General features: G+C 43.2%; 1 pseudogene; it reads right to left on the bottom strand.

Moving 5' to 3' along the window:
* Window positions 1–7743: 7743 nt before the first annotated feature.
* LOC139542426 (melanin-concentrating hormone receptor 1-like) lies at window positions 7744–13815 on the bottom strand (annotated as a pseudogene).
* Window positions 13816–15042: the final 1227 nt, after the last annotated feature.

The raw sequence follows: 15042 nt of genomic DNA, 5'->3' as shown, positions 1-15042 counted from the left end.
TCTCTGTCTCTATACACAACATTAGAACTTAAGGAAGTCCAATGACATCAGTGGAGCATGACTTGGTTCTTTATTGTGATTATTGTGTGAAGTTACAAAGGCTACTTATCATCCATGTAAGTGCTGGCAACGTGACCGGATATCCTGTCAATGGAGCACATTGAGACATCGTAGCAAAGCAATTGTCCGTTACGCTAAAGTAGTTTGTCACTTTATTGATTTCTCTCATGATGGGGATGAAAATCAACCAAAATCTCTTCAGCCAATAAGAGACCTTCTCAAATCAAATCAAATCAAATTCTCTCCAAGAGGTGCAGTGACTAATTATTATTATTATTTTTATGTGGACATGAAGGAGACAGGGCTATCATGGAACATAATTGACAAAAATGGCCAAACAATATATAGATAGAGACAATATAATATTGATGTACAGTGGGGAGAACAAGTATTTGATACACTGCCGATTTTGCAGGTTTTCCTACTTACAAAGCATGTAGAGGTCTGTAATATTTATCATAGGTACACTTCAACTGTGAGACACGGAATCTAAAACAAAAATCCAGAAAATCACATTGTATGATTTTTAAGTAATTAATTTGCATTTTATTGCATGACATAAGTATTTGATACATCAGAAAAGCAGAACTTAATATTTGGTACAGAAACCTTTGTTTGCAATTACAGAGATCATACGTTTCCTGGAGTTCTTGACCAGGTTTGCACACACTGCAGCAGGGATTTTGTCCCACTCCTCCATACAGACCTTCTCCAGATCCTTCAGGTTTCGGGGCTGTCGCTGGGCAATATGGACTTTCAGCGCCCTCCAAAGATTTTCTATTGGGTTCAGGTCTGGAGACTGGCTAGGCCACTCCAGGACCTTGAGATGCTTCTTACGGAGCCACTCCTTAGTTTCCCTGGCTGTGTGTTTCGGGTCGTTGTCATGCTGGAAGACCCAGCCACGACCCATCTTCAATGCTCTTACTGAGGGAAGGAGGTTGTTGGCCAAGATCTCGCGATACATGGCCCCATCCATCCTCCCCTCAATACGGTGCAGTGGTCCTGTCCCCTTTGCAGAAAAGCATCCCCAAAGAATGATGTTTCCACCTCCACGCTTCACGGTTGGGATGGTGTTCTTGGGGTTGTACTCATCCTTCTTCTTCCTCCAAACACGTCGAGTGGAGTTTAGACCAAAAAGCTCAATTTTTGTCTCATCAGACCACATGACCTTCTCCCATTCTTCCTCTGGATCATCCAGATGGTCATTGGCAAACTTCAGACGGGCCTGGACATGCCCTGGCTTGAGCAGGGGGACCTTGCGTGCGCTGCAGTATTTTAATCCATGACGGCATAGTGTGTTACTAATGGTTTTCTTTGAGACTGTGGTCCCAGCTCTCTTCAGGTCATTGACCAGGTCCTGCCGTGTAGTTCTGGGCTGATCCCTCACCTTCCTCATGATCATTGATGCCCCACGAGGTGAGATCTTGCATGGAGCCCCAGACCGAGGATGATTGACCGTCATCTTGAACTTCTTCCATTTTCTAATAATTGCGCCAACAGTTGTTGCCTTCTCACCAAGCTGCTTGCCTATTGTCCTGTAGCCCATCCCAGCCTTGTGCAGGTCTACAATTTTATCCCTGATGTCCTTACACAGCTCTCTGGTCTTGGCCATTGTGGAGAGGTTGGAGTCTGTTTGATTGAGTGTGTGGACAGGTGTCTTTTATACAGGTAACGAGTTCAAACAGGTGCAGTTAATACAGGTAATGAGTGGAGAACAGGAGGGCTTCTTAAAGAAAAACTAACAGGTCTGTGAGAGCCGGAATTCTTACTGGTTGGAAGGTGATCAAATACTTATGTCTTGCAATAAAATGCAAATTAATTACTTAAAAATCATACAATGTGATTTTCTGGATTTTTGTTTTAGATTCCGTCTCTCACAGTTGAAGTGTACCTATGATAAAAATTACAGACCTCTACATGCTTTGTAAGTAGGAAAACCTGCAAAATCGGCAGTGTATCAAATACTTGTTCTCCCCACTGTATATCTGTACAGCACTTGAAGTTTGAAAATAGCTGGACAAGGGAACAGTTCCCAAGAAAAATGCTTCTCAAACCTTTTACATTCCACCTGCTACCCACACTCCTGCTCTTGGAGGTCTATCTTGTTCTTTTTCCTTTTTTCCATTGTCACCTTCAAGTTTCTGGGTTAAAATGGTATTGGAGTGGCCTAGGGTGGACTAAGCTGTCCCTGGAACACACTGCTGCCAGCATGGGTTTGAATCTAGCCCACTGCTATTTCAGCACACTCTTTCCTTCCACGCTTCTTCTCTGACTCTATCCTATCCAATAAACATAAACAAATACAAAAGGAATGGGACTGCCCCACTCCTTTAAAAAAAATCTGTTTGGAGAGCTCCTTGGTCTTCATGGTGCCGCTTGCTTGGTGGTGCCGCTTGCTTAGTGGTGTTGCAGACTCTGGGGCCTTTCAGAACAGGTGTATATATATACTGAGATCATGTGACAGATCATGTGATACTTAGATTGCACACAGGTGGACTTTATTTAATTAATTATGTGACTTCTGAAGGTAATTGGTTGCACCAGATCTTATTTAGGGGCTTCATAGCAAAGGGGGTGAATACATATGCACGCACCACTTTTCCATTTACATTTTTTTAGAGTTTTTTGAAACAAGTAATTTTTTAAATTTCACTTCACTAATTTGGACTATTTTGTGTATGTCCATAACATGAAATCCAAATAAATATCTATTTAAATTACAGGTTGTAATGCAACAAAATAGTAAAAACACCAAGGGGGTGAATACTTTTGCAAGGCACAGTACGTGGTTGCACACACACAACTCTTACCTCATCTAATAGTTGCCTTCAGATGGGAAAACTTGCTATAGGCTCTCTCTACTAGGCTCTGTACAATCAATAACATCGCAACATGAGGCTCTCTAAAATCAATCAACACAGGAACTGCAACTGGTGTTTATTGATGACTCATCATCAGCTGCTTCCCTCTCTTCCTATTAAGCATTTGTCCATTCCAAACTCAGCCTGCCTGTGAGAACTCTATTCTGCAATGTGCGCACGCTGATCAGTCCATTTGTCAAAGCCCAGCGAACCATAGTGATCCTCTTTCCAAACTCCTCACTGAAACAAAGGCTGTAATGAAGAGTTTCTGCCCAGCAACAAAGGCAGAAGGTAAATGAAGGAAGAGGAACACAGACTGGTTGCATCACAAATGGCACCTTCATCCCTATATAGTGCATTACTTTTGACCAGCACCCATGACATAGACGGACCAGCTGAATTCAGGGGAAAGCTATGATCCCTCATTGATGGGACCTGATGATCCCTTTGAGAGCCGTCCTCCACAAAGCCTTTATAAAATTCACACTGAAAACTCTTGTAAATGTAATGTAATAATTTAGAAAGCTTTTACTCAGGTAATGGACTTCCATCTTGACATATATGAAATAAGAGGGGAAAAGCACAATGACAGTGACAGGACCATGACCTATGACCGATGCCTGATTCTGTTTAAAGAGGAGAAAATACATTTTTATTTTTTATTTAAACTTTATTTAACCAGGTATGCTAGTTGAGAACAAGTTCTCATTTACAACTGCGACCTGGCCAAGATAAAGCAAAGCAGTGCAACACAATCAACAACACAGAGTTACACATGGAATAAACAAACATACAGTCAATAATACAATAGAAAAAGTCTATATACAGTGTGTGCAAATGAGGTAGGATAAGGGAGGTATGGCAATAAACAGGCCATAGTGGCGAAATAATTACAATATAGCAATTAAACACTGGAGTGATAGATGTGCAGAAGATGAGTGTGCAAGTAGAGATTCTGGGGTGCAAAGTAGAAAAAATAAATAAAATAAATAACAGTATGGGGATGAGGTAGTTGGATGGGCTATTTACAGGTGCAGTGATCTGTGAGCTGTTCTGACAGCTGGTGCTTAAAGTTAGTGAGGGAAATATGAGTCTCCAGCTTCAGTGATTTTTGCAGTTCGTTCCAGTCATTGACAGCAGAGAACTGGAAGGAAAGGCGGCTGAAGGAGGAATTGGCTTTGGGGGTGACCAGTGAAATATACCTGCTGGAGTGCGTGCTACGGGTGGGTGCTGCTATGGTGACCAGTGAGCTGAGATAAGGCGGGGCTTTACCTAGCAAAGACTTATAGATGACTTGGAGACAGTGGGTTTGGTGACGAGGGCCAGCAAACGAGAGCATACAGGTCGCAGTGGTAGGTAGTATATGGGGCTTTGGTGACAAAAATGGATGGCACTGTGATAGACTACATTCAATTTGCTGAGTAGAGTGTTGGAGGATATTTTGTAAATGACATCGCCGAAGTCAAGGATCGGTAGGATAGTCAGTTTTACGAGGGTATGTTTGGCAGCATGAGTGAAGGATGCTTTGTTGTGAAATAGGAAGCCGATTCTAGATTTAATTTTGGATTGGAGATGTTTAATGTGAGTCTGAAAGGAGAGTTTACAGTCTAACCAGACACCTAGGTATTTGTAGTTGTCCACATATTCTAAGTCAGAACCGTCCAGAGTAGTGATGCTGGACAGGCGGGCAGGTGTGGGCAGCGATCGGTTGAAGAGCATGCACTTAGTTTGACTTGCATTTAAGAGCAGTTGGAGGCCATGAAAGGAGAGTTGTATTGCATTGAAGCTCGTCTGGAGGTTAGTTAACACAGTGTCCAAAGAAGGGCCAGAAGTATACAGAATGGTGTCGTCTGCGTAGAGGTGGATCAGAGAATCACCAGCAGCAAGAGCGACATCATTGATGTATACAAAGAAAAGAGTCGGCCGGAGAATTGAACCCTGTGGCAACCCCATAGAGACTGCCAGAGGTCCAGACAACAGGCCCTCCGATTTGACACACTGAACTCTGTGTGAGAAGTAGTTGGTGAACCAGGCGAGGCAGTCATTTGAGAAACCAAGGCTGTTGAGTCTGCCGATAAGAATGTGGTGATTGACAGAGTCGAAAGCCTTGGCCAGGTCGATGAATACAGCTGCACAGTAATGTCTCTTATCGATGGCGGTTATGATATCGTTTAAGACCTTGCACCCATGACCAGCTCGGAAACCAGATTGCATAGCGGAGAAGGTACGGTGGGATTCGAAATGCTCGGTGATCTGTTTGTTAACTTGGCTTTCGAAGACCTTAGAAAAGCAGGGTAGGATAGATATAGGTCTGTAGCAGTTTGGGTCAAGAGTGTCTCCCCCTTTGAAGAGGGGGATGACTGCGGCAGCTTTCAAATCTTTGGGGATCTCAAACGATACGAAAGAGAGGTTGAACAGGCTAGTAATAGGGGTTGCAACAATTTCGGCGGATAATTTTAGAATGTTGCCATGAGAGACAGATGGTTGCTATGGCGAGATATTACTTGACAAGAATAACCATAATACAAGGTTCCCAGAAAGGAGTATCCATAGCTACTGTCAGTTCCCAGTCTACATAAAATATGTCAAGATATGAATTTCCATATTCAAGTTTTGTCACGCCCTGATGTTACACCTGTACTTGTGCTTGCCTCAACCCCCCTCCAGGTGTCTCCCATCTTCCCCATTATCCCCTGGGTACTTATACCTGTGTTCTCTGTTTGTCTGTTGTCAGTTCGTCAAGTTAACCAGCATTTTGTCTCAGCTCCTGCTTTTCCCCAGTCCCTCTTTTTCTCGCCTTCCTGGTTTTGACCCTTGTCTGTCCTGACTCTAAGTCCGCCTGCCTGACCACTCTGCCTGCCCCTGATCCTGAGCCTGCCTGCCGTCATGTACCGTTGCCTCACCACTCTAGATTATCGACCCCTGCCTGCCTTGACCTGTCGTTTGCCTGCCCCTGTTGCTGTAATAAACATTGTTACTTCAACACAGTCTGTATTTGGGTCTTACCTGAAACCTGATAAGTTTACCATATTGCATTACTAATAAACACCCAATTAACTTGAACTGACATCTTAAAAGAAGGTTCAGAATGGCAACAGCAATAATTCCATTTAATGAGATGTATTGTTAGGCCTACTTAAGGGCAACGTTTTCAAGCAAGGTTCTTTGTCAGAGCACAACCATCAAGTTTGACATACTTTAATTAACTTTGACATAGCAAGATCGACCCAAACATCTTGTGGATTCAATACACTTTCAATACACCCACTTTTACCCTTCAAGCACAATGAAATAATTTACAGTGAAAGAATGTCACCTTTGAGCTCAAAGCAATTGTTCACTTTGAAAAGATCTATTGATATTTTAAACAAAACAAGTTTTGTACCAAGAACGGTACAAATGCTGAGTCTTTCACAATCGGCTATACAGCAGACTTCTCTAATGTGATGATCTTTCAAAAATATTCTGTAAGTTACAGTTCAATGTGACATGTTTTTCCAAAACAATACCATGGACTGCCTGTTTTGTCACCCATTTTCTGCTTTAATAAATGTATTTTATAAAAAATACTGAGTATACAAAACATTAAGGACACCTGCTCTTTCCATGACATAGACTGACCAGATTAATCCAGGTGAAAGCTATGATCCCTTACTGATGTCACTTGTTAAATCCACTTCAATCAGTGTAGATGAAGGGGAGGAGACAGGTTAAAGAAGGATTTCTAAGCCGTGAGGCAATTGAGACATGGATTGTGAATGTGTGCCATTTAGATGGTGAATGGGCAAGACAAAAGATTTAAGTGCCTTTGAACCGGGTATGGTAGTAGGTGGCGGGTGCACCGGTTTGAATCAAGAACTGCAACGCTGCTGGGTTGTTTCCTGTGTGTGTCAAGAATGGTCCACCACCCAAAGGACATCCAGACAACTTGACACAACTGTGGGAAGCACTGGAGTCAACATGGGCCAGCATCCCTGTGGAACACTTTCAACACCTTGTAGAGTCCATGCCCTGACGAATTGAGGCTCAATATTAGGAAGGTGTTCCTAATGTTTGGTATACTCAGTGTATATCTCCAACTGTAGCTTCAAAAAAGACAAATCTGTAAAAAGGGAGAGGAATCAGATTAAGATTCAAAGTGAGATTTGAAGTGTCGAAGCTAAACAAAGCCTAACAGTTTATCAAATAAATTCAGATGGGAGAATCCGCGATGCCTAATTTCATTGGCATTGCATAATTAATTAAGCAAATGTATGATTAGTATGAGGATTGCACTGGTTATGCATCAAATTATAGTTGGTATTGCCTGTCTCTATACTGTGATGAGAAGTGTGAGTTTGAACCATATTTATTTTAATTATGAACAATCTGTAAATGGTATTTACATTAAAATGCGAATAAATAAAAAAACTCTGAAACACATGAAAAAACAATGTTTCTGTACAAATACACCAAAACATACAGTATATATATATATATATATATTTACAAAACATCCACACCAAATGGTCATACATGATGACTTCTTAGACAATGTACAAATGTACAGCATGGATAAAAAAAGGTGAAACATGCATTTATGATGCAATTGCAGTGTAGGTACTAGGTACTGAACATACTGTACAATATAAGTGGTATGTGAACATTGTACATTGAAATGAAATTAAACATACATTAGCTAGATTGACAAACCAAAACTACAATAAAGGATTGTGGTAAAACCTGCCTTCCCTGAAGAATTGGAATACAATGCCTGATACAATATCAAACTATTCATAATCATGCTGGTAATTTATGACTGTGTATGTATTTATTCATTGATTCGTACATTTAGCTATGAACCATCTTGACTCTCACACTTTTACATTATCCACTGAATATCATTAGCAAATCATTTTTTGAATATCCTTATGTTTCAGTACCTATGTTTACTGTACTGAGAACCATGTGTTGGCCGGTACTCAATAATCTCATCCTGACTATGTTAAACATCTCCTCTCAGGCTCAGCCTGATCCTACTCACCTATTGAATGATAGTATTCTTCTACTCTGATCGATCCATTAACTGTTCCCATGTAGACATACGTCATTGATCCCATACAATGTCACAGACTGTGTACTAGGGTTGCAAAAACTAGGGATGCAGAAATCTGGAAACTTTCCCAAAATTTCAAGGTTTTATAGAAATCCTGGTTGGACGATTTTGGATTTCTTGCTTATTACTTCCTGATTCAGGGAATCTTTCAACCGGACTTTCTGTAAAACCAGGGGATTTTTGGAAAGTTACCGGATGTTTGCAACCCTACCCTGTACAGGGGTCCATACATTGATTCAATACACTGTTCCTGCCTGTACACTGTTCAAATTCAGTGATGAAATACACAGTTCTTCCTATACATTGGTCCATAGATTGTCCTCATGCACCGTTCTTGTACACTGATCTCATACCCTCTTCCACTGGCCACACTCGTTCTCCCTCGGTAAAGAGGTCTTGTTCAATAAAGGGTCAACAAAACAAAAATGGTCATGCAACAGGCCTCAGTGGTCGGCCATATTGGCAGGCAGCAGCTCCCTGGAGCTCCGATCCTGCTGGGGTCTGTCAGTGGTCAATCTCAGACTAACACTACCCTCCGTGGTGCTGGTGGGGTCAACTTCCTGTGGACCGGCCGCATGGCCACGATGAGCTGCCTCTTGAAGGTCTCACTCAACACAATGTAGAGGAACGGGTTGATGCAGCTGTTAACGTAGCCCATGCTAATGGCTATGTTGTAGGCATAGGAGAAGGCTGGGCTGGGGTTCTGGACTCCCACGTGAACCAGCTGGAGGATGTAGTAAGGGGCCCAGCAGGTGAAGAAAGCCAGGCAGATGGCCACCGCCATACGGGTTACTTTCTTGGTGCGCACCCTCAGGCTTCTGGGGGGAAAGGGGGCCACGCTGGTGGCCATGTGCTTGAGGATCTTGAAAAAGACTACGCAGATGATGAGAAGCGGCAGAGAGCGAAAGCGAAGACAAACTGTTAGAGAGTGAACCAGTAGATGTCAGCAGACATCAGGTCGCCAGGCAGAGGCATGAGGCCCGCGTACATCCACACCGGGATGATGGTCAGCAACGACAGCATCCATACTAGAACGATAACCGCGGTTGCCACGCCCGGCGTCCGAACATAGTTGAAGCGGATGGGGTGGACCGTGGCCAGGTAGCAGTCCAGAGTCATGGATGTAGGATGTAGGTGCTCACGATCTGGCTGTTGGAGTCCAGCGCGGTGATGACTGTGCACATAGTGGCGCAGAAGCACCACGAGCCGTTGCCCATCAACTGGTGTATGAGGAAGGGCATACCGACGAGGAAGAGGAGGTCGACGATGGACAGATTGAAGATGTCAGGGACGGTCTGCTTGGCGCGGCACTTGGTCTTCTTCAGGATGGTGTAGATGAACATGCAGTTACCCATAATGCCCAGGAAACAGATGATGCCGAATATGGTGGGCAAGATGGCGTTGTTGTAGTAGGCATCATGACCCCCACCTATAGGGACACAAGAGCAGCAGAGGAGAATGTTATTAAAATACCGGTATGATGTGTCATATATCCATAAACCAGAACTGTCAAGCATCAATTTACATAGCCTGGCTGCCGCGACCCAGGTGGTACACTCTTACATGCTGACCACACCGTTCGCCTCGCGTGCGTGAGAGTTGCAAAATAAATGTACACATACATGTTATTCAATCATTGCACCCACACTGCTCGCACCCGTCAACGAGCGTCTGCTCTAGGCGTTAAAATAGAACTTGGTTCTATTTGTGAAGCTTAAGTCTCTCCTCTCCTATCTCCTCATTGGTTTTTAGGAGCATTTACCCACGTGGATGATTGAAAGATTAACTGAGGTCCACACTCCAGTCCAGTCGGTAGTAGCAATGCACCTTAAAGTTGGTTGCCAACAGCCATATAAAGTCCAAAGAAGAAGAAGAAGCCTGAAGGAGGAGAGATTACTAGAAAACAAACTTTTACCCTTTTATCTGAGGATTAATTGTTGGAGTAGAGGACCTTGTGCATTTCAGGTAAAATAACAACCAAATGTTTATATCCCAGGATAAATGAGTGTTTCCACTGCTACAGAGTCCAATGGCAGCGAGCCTTACACCACTCCAGCCGACGCTTGGCATTGGGCATGGTGATCTTAGGCTTGTGTGCGGCTCCTCGGCCATGGAAACCCATTTCATGAAGCTCCCGACAAACAGTTATTGTGCTGACGTTGCTTCCAAAGGCAGTTTGGAACTCGGTAGTGAGTGATGCAACCGAGGACAGACAATGTTTATGCGCTACGAGCTTCAGCACTCAGCGGTCCAGTTCTGTGAGCTTGTGCGACCTACCACTTTGAAGCTGAGACGTTTTTGCTCCTAGACATTTCCATTTCACAATAACAGCACTTACAGTTGAGCAGCTCTAGCAGGGCAGAAATGTGATGAACTGACTTGTTGGAAAGGTGGCATGCTATGACTGTGCCACGTTGAAGGTCATTGAGCTCTTCCGTAAAGGCCATTTTAGTTTAGTTTATTAATAAGACCATTTTAAAAAACAAGCACACATAAAATTTAAAAGCCATACATGCACATGAATAAAATCATCGAGGATAACACACAATAAAGTCTGGGACTTATTTCCATTGTGGTCCTCGAGACAAGATGGCTATACAAGATCGAACACAGTATGGCAGTGAAATAATACAACAAAAACATAAATGAAGAACATCTATCTCATCATTCCAGTTACATCATACGGGTTATTCATATGGGCACAGAGGACATCAAACATATTTTAACTTTATTTTTAAAGCTGTCCAGAGAGGACATTGTTTTTATAGGCAGAGGCAACTAATTCCATTCTTAGGCTCCAGTATACAAGAAAGTACCTTTCCCAGCATTACTCCTGAACCTGTATAAGCACACATCAGCCACACCTGATCTGGTGCTGTGATTGTGTGCATCCCTAACAAGAGGAAAGTAATCACTTAAATATCTGGGCGCAGGACCATAAATACTCCTGTAAACCAAACCTAGTCTAATCTGGGACACCCTAGCCTCAACAGGCAGCCAGTTTAGTTCCTGAAAGCAGCTCCTGCCTATGTGAGTACGTGGACTCACCTTCAAAACTACCCCGATCAACTTATTCTGGGCTATCTGGAGCTTCCCCTTCATAAGTTTAGATAAGCCCCCAAACCAGGAAGTACTAGCATAGTCAAAATGGCATTGAATGAGGGCAGTAGCTAGCACTTTCATAGAGTCCTTATCAAGCAGCTTGGACTTTCTAGCCAAAAACTTAATCCTGGCATTGACCTTCCCTAGCACCTTATTGGCCATGCTCACACCTCCCAAGCTTCCATCAAGGATACATCCCAAGTAGCTAACAGAGGTTTTAGTAGTCGGCACCTCACCCCCTAACTCCACTCTGATTTCAGACAACCCACACAATTTAGGTCTGGTTCCAAAAATAATTGCTTCAGTTTTCCCTAAGTGCAGAGATAACGTATTATCTCCAAGCCATTTTCTAATGTTAGTAAGCTCTGTGCTAAGTATGCTCTCCAACATAGTTTTGTGAGACACCAGAAGTGTAGAGTCATCCGCATAAAGAAAAAGACATTAAGAACAAGCATCTTTCATATCAATAATATACAATAAAAACAGCAGAGGCCCAAGCACGCTCCCCTGCGGAACGCCACAACTCATTGGTTTTGCCTGAGACAGTGAACCATCAACCTCTACTACTTGCTCCCTTCCTGATAAATAGGACTTTACCCAGCCTAGAGGGATACTGCTTAACCCCAGTGCCTCCAGTTTGGAGATTAGAAGACAGTGGTTAACTGTATCAAAGGCCTTCTGTAGGTCAAGCAGTACCATTCCACACAGATTTCCCTCATCAATCTCGTTCCTGATGAAGTCAGTCAAGTAAAGTAGACATGAATCAGTGGAGTATGTTTTTCTAAAACCCGACTGAAAATCATACATTAGACCCTGTGTGTTAACATATTCATACATTTGCTCATGTACAATTCTCTCCAGGAACTTTGATGTTACACAGAGGATAGATACAGGCCTATAATTCCCAGGGTCAGACTTTATCCCCTTCTTATACAGAGGTATAACTTTAACTTGTTTCATGTCCCTGGGAAAGGTGCCTTGTTCAAGAGAGAGATTAACAATATGCGTAATACAAGGGCCAATTTGCTCAGCAGAATTTATTAGAAACCTTGCAGGAATATTATCCAGGCCTGTGGCTTTGGAGGATTTAAGCTCTGCCAGCATACTGACTATGTTGGCTGTTGCTACCTTTGCAAAAGAAAAAGAGTTTGGCTGAACCCCTAACTCTACATGATACTTCTTGACTTGGTTGCTTCCATACAAACCAGAACTGGTGGGCAGCTTGCTAACCAGCTTGCTGGCAACAGAAGTAAAAAAAAAAGAGTTGAATTCATTGGCAACCTCTGCCTTTTCATATACCATCTCCCCTTTGATGTTCAGTCCAATACTGTTTAGTTTGTTTTTGGTAGTACTACTACAGCCTAGTTCCTTAAATTATTTCCAAAGCTTTTTAGGGTCATTTTTGTTTTAAATTATTTTCTCAGCAAAGTAACCCCTCTTAGCTTCATCCATCCTGCTCTGTGCTTCATTTCTGTGATGTTTATATAGGACAAAATCATGCTGCTCTTGAGAGTTCTTACATTTCTTAAAGGCCTTATTCCTTGCTTGGATAGATTCTAGAATCTCATGATTAAACCAAGGGCTAGATCTCTGCTTTACCCTGACCCGTCTAATGGGAGCCATCACATTCACCACATCAAGGAACCTACATTTAATAAAGGCTTCCCAGGCACTGTCTACCCCTACACTATCTAGCACAGGTGACCAGTCAATTTTACCCACTTCCTCCCTAAACTTTTCTACACAGTATTTTTTGAGTCCTCTGATTCTAACAGTTTTGTGACACTTAAATATATCTTTAAAAATCCTCCTTGTGCAAAATGTAATAAAATGATCACTGATTCCATATACTATTACTCCACTCTGCGATATTTTAGATTTATCAGACACCAATATTAAGTAAATTGTACTTTGCACTGTTTCACATATCCTGGTGGGATCTTTTATAATTTGGGTCAGAGCAAGTGATCTACAGAAGTGCATAAATACATTGTGGGTTGGGCTATTCTTTTTGTAGACATCAGTATTGAAAACCCCTAACAAAATGATTTCCTTCAACAGCGAATCATTACAGTTTGACGACACAATTTCAAGACCTTCATAGAATGCATTCTGCTTGGGCGACCTATAACACACCCCCAACAAAATCGGCTTGGTTTTGGGAAGGCAGATAACCAGCCAGACAATCTCTAGATCAGCGTTTAAATCTGATCTGACGTTAAAAGCAATGTCTGATCTTACAAACGCACATATTCCCCCACCGTTCCGATCCTTCCTGACAACAGAGTAATTACCTATCTCAATTTCTGAGTCACAAACAGATGAATCCAACCATGTCTCAGTAAAACATAAGACACCCACCTCTGATTTGCAAACCAACAGGCGTATCTCATCGATCTTCGGTAGTAGGCTTCTGACGTTTAAGTGCACAAAATGTAAGCCCTTCTTCCCAAAGGCCTCATTGAATTCCCGATCCACTTGTAACTCGCCTCCCACCTTCCCACTGCCCTGCCTCTGGTGGCCTCTCTGTCGCCATGGAGCACCCCTCCCCAGGTGCCACTCCATCGTCCTCACCACCATGTCCTCCGTCACTCGCCTCTGGTTGCCTCCGCTCCGCTGTGGACCCCCCTCCGGTGCACTCTCCACCCTCGGTAAGTCCTCTGGTCCCACTCCACCTTCAGTGCTCACACACCCCATGGGTACAGCACACCGACAGCAACGGTAAGCTTCATTGACCCCATGTCCAAAGCTAGAGTCGCTGCATTTTAAATGAATCCACTGCGCGCATTCCAAATATTCCAAAGCTTTACTCTTTATCCACCGTTTGCAAGAGGAGCATGGGTGCATAGGCCGTTTGATGGGGTTCGTGATAGAGTGAGGTCCAGGGCATTGATTGATATCACCCGATAAGACAAGGCATAGAGTTATTATAAGATCTCCACCATTCATTTGCGATTTCAGACTGGATTTTGATGATCGTTTTGGTTTGTGCCAAGGTGCTATGAAAGTTTGGTATATAACATTCCTTCCAAATCCGAAGTGCTGGATCCATCAAAAGTGTTTGCATGACTGAGAAGTTGCTGAGAATTTACTATTCTTTCATCTAAATAGCAGATGCAATTATTTCCAGTAACATTTAAAACAAACAAATAAAATAAAAGTGCTGCCACCATGCCGAACTTGCCGGTCGCCATCTTTTTTCTTCTACTGCCAATGTTTGTCTTTGGAGATTGCATGGCTGTGTGGTCGATTTTATACACCTGCCAGCAATGGGTGTGGCTGAAATTGTTATGCAGGTGAATGAGGACCCAAAAGCGACGTAATAGAAACAGAGTCTTTATTCCAGTATCAAACAAACAATGATTCTCCTGGATCTATCAAAGGTAAATCCAAAACAGGAAACTGAAATCCTCTCGTCAGTAGAGAGGAACGACAGGAGACGCGACCACAGACTGCAGGTCGCTTCAGGAAGGCACAGGCCGTAGCTGACATAGACACCTGCTCACACGCAGCATCTGAAGAAGGCAAAAACACGACAGGGCGGAACAAGGACACAGGAACAGCAAACATCAAACAAGAATCCGACAAGGACAGAAGCGGAAAACAGAGGGAGAAATAGGGACTCTAATCAGAGGGCAAAATAGGGGACAGGTGTGAAAGAGTAAATGAGGTCGTTAGGAGAATGAGAAACAGCTGGGAGCAGGAACGGAACGATAGAGAGAGAGAGCGGGAGAGGGAGAGAGGGAGGAGGAGAGAGAGAGAGAGAAAGAGGAAAAGAACCTAATAAGACCAGCAGAGGGAAGCACAGGGACAAGACATGATGATCAAAGACAAAACATGACAGTACCCCCCCACTCACCGAGCGCCTCCTGGCGCACTCGAGGAGGAACCCTGGCGGCAACGAAGGAAATCATCAATCAACGA

Source organism: Salvelinus alpinus, chromosome 2 (genome assembly GCF_045679555.1).
Source record: "Salvelinus alpinus chromosome 2, SLU_Salpinus.1, whole genome shotgun sequence".
Lineage (NCBI taxonomy): Eukaryota > Metazoa > Chordata > Actinopteri > Salmoniformes > Salmonidae > Salvelinus > Salvelinus alpinus.
The sequence above is the reverse complement of the archived record's forward strand: the minus strand, read 5'-3'. Positions and strand labels throughout refer to the sequence as shown.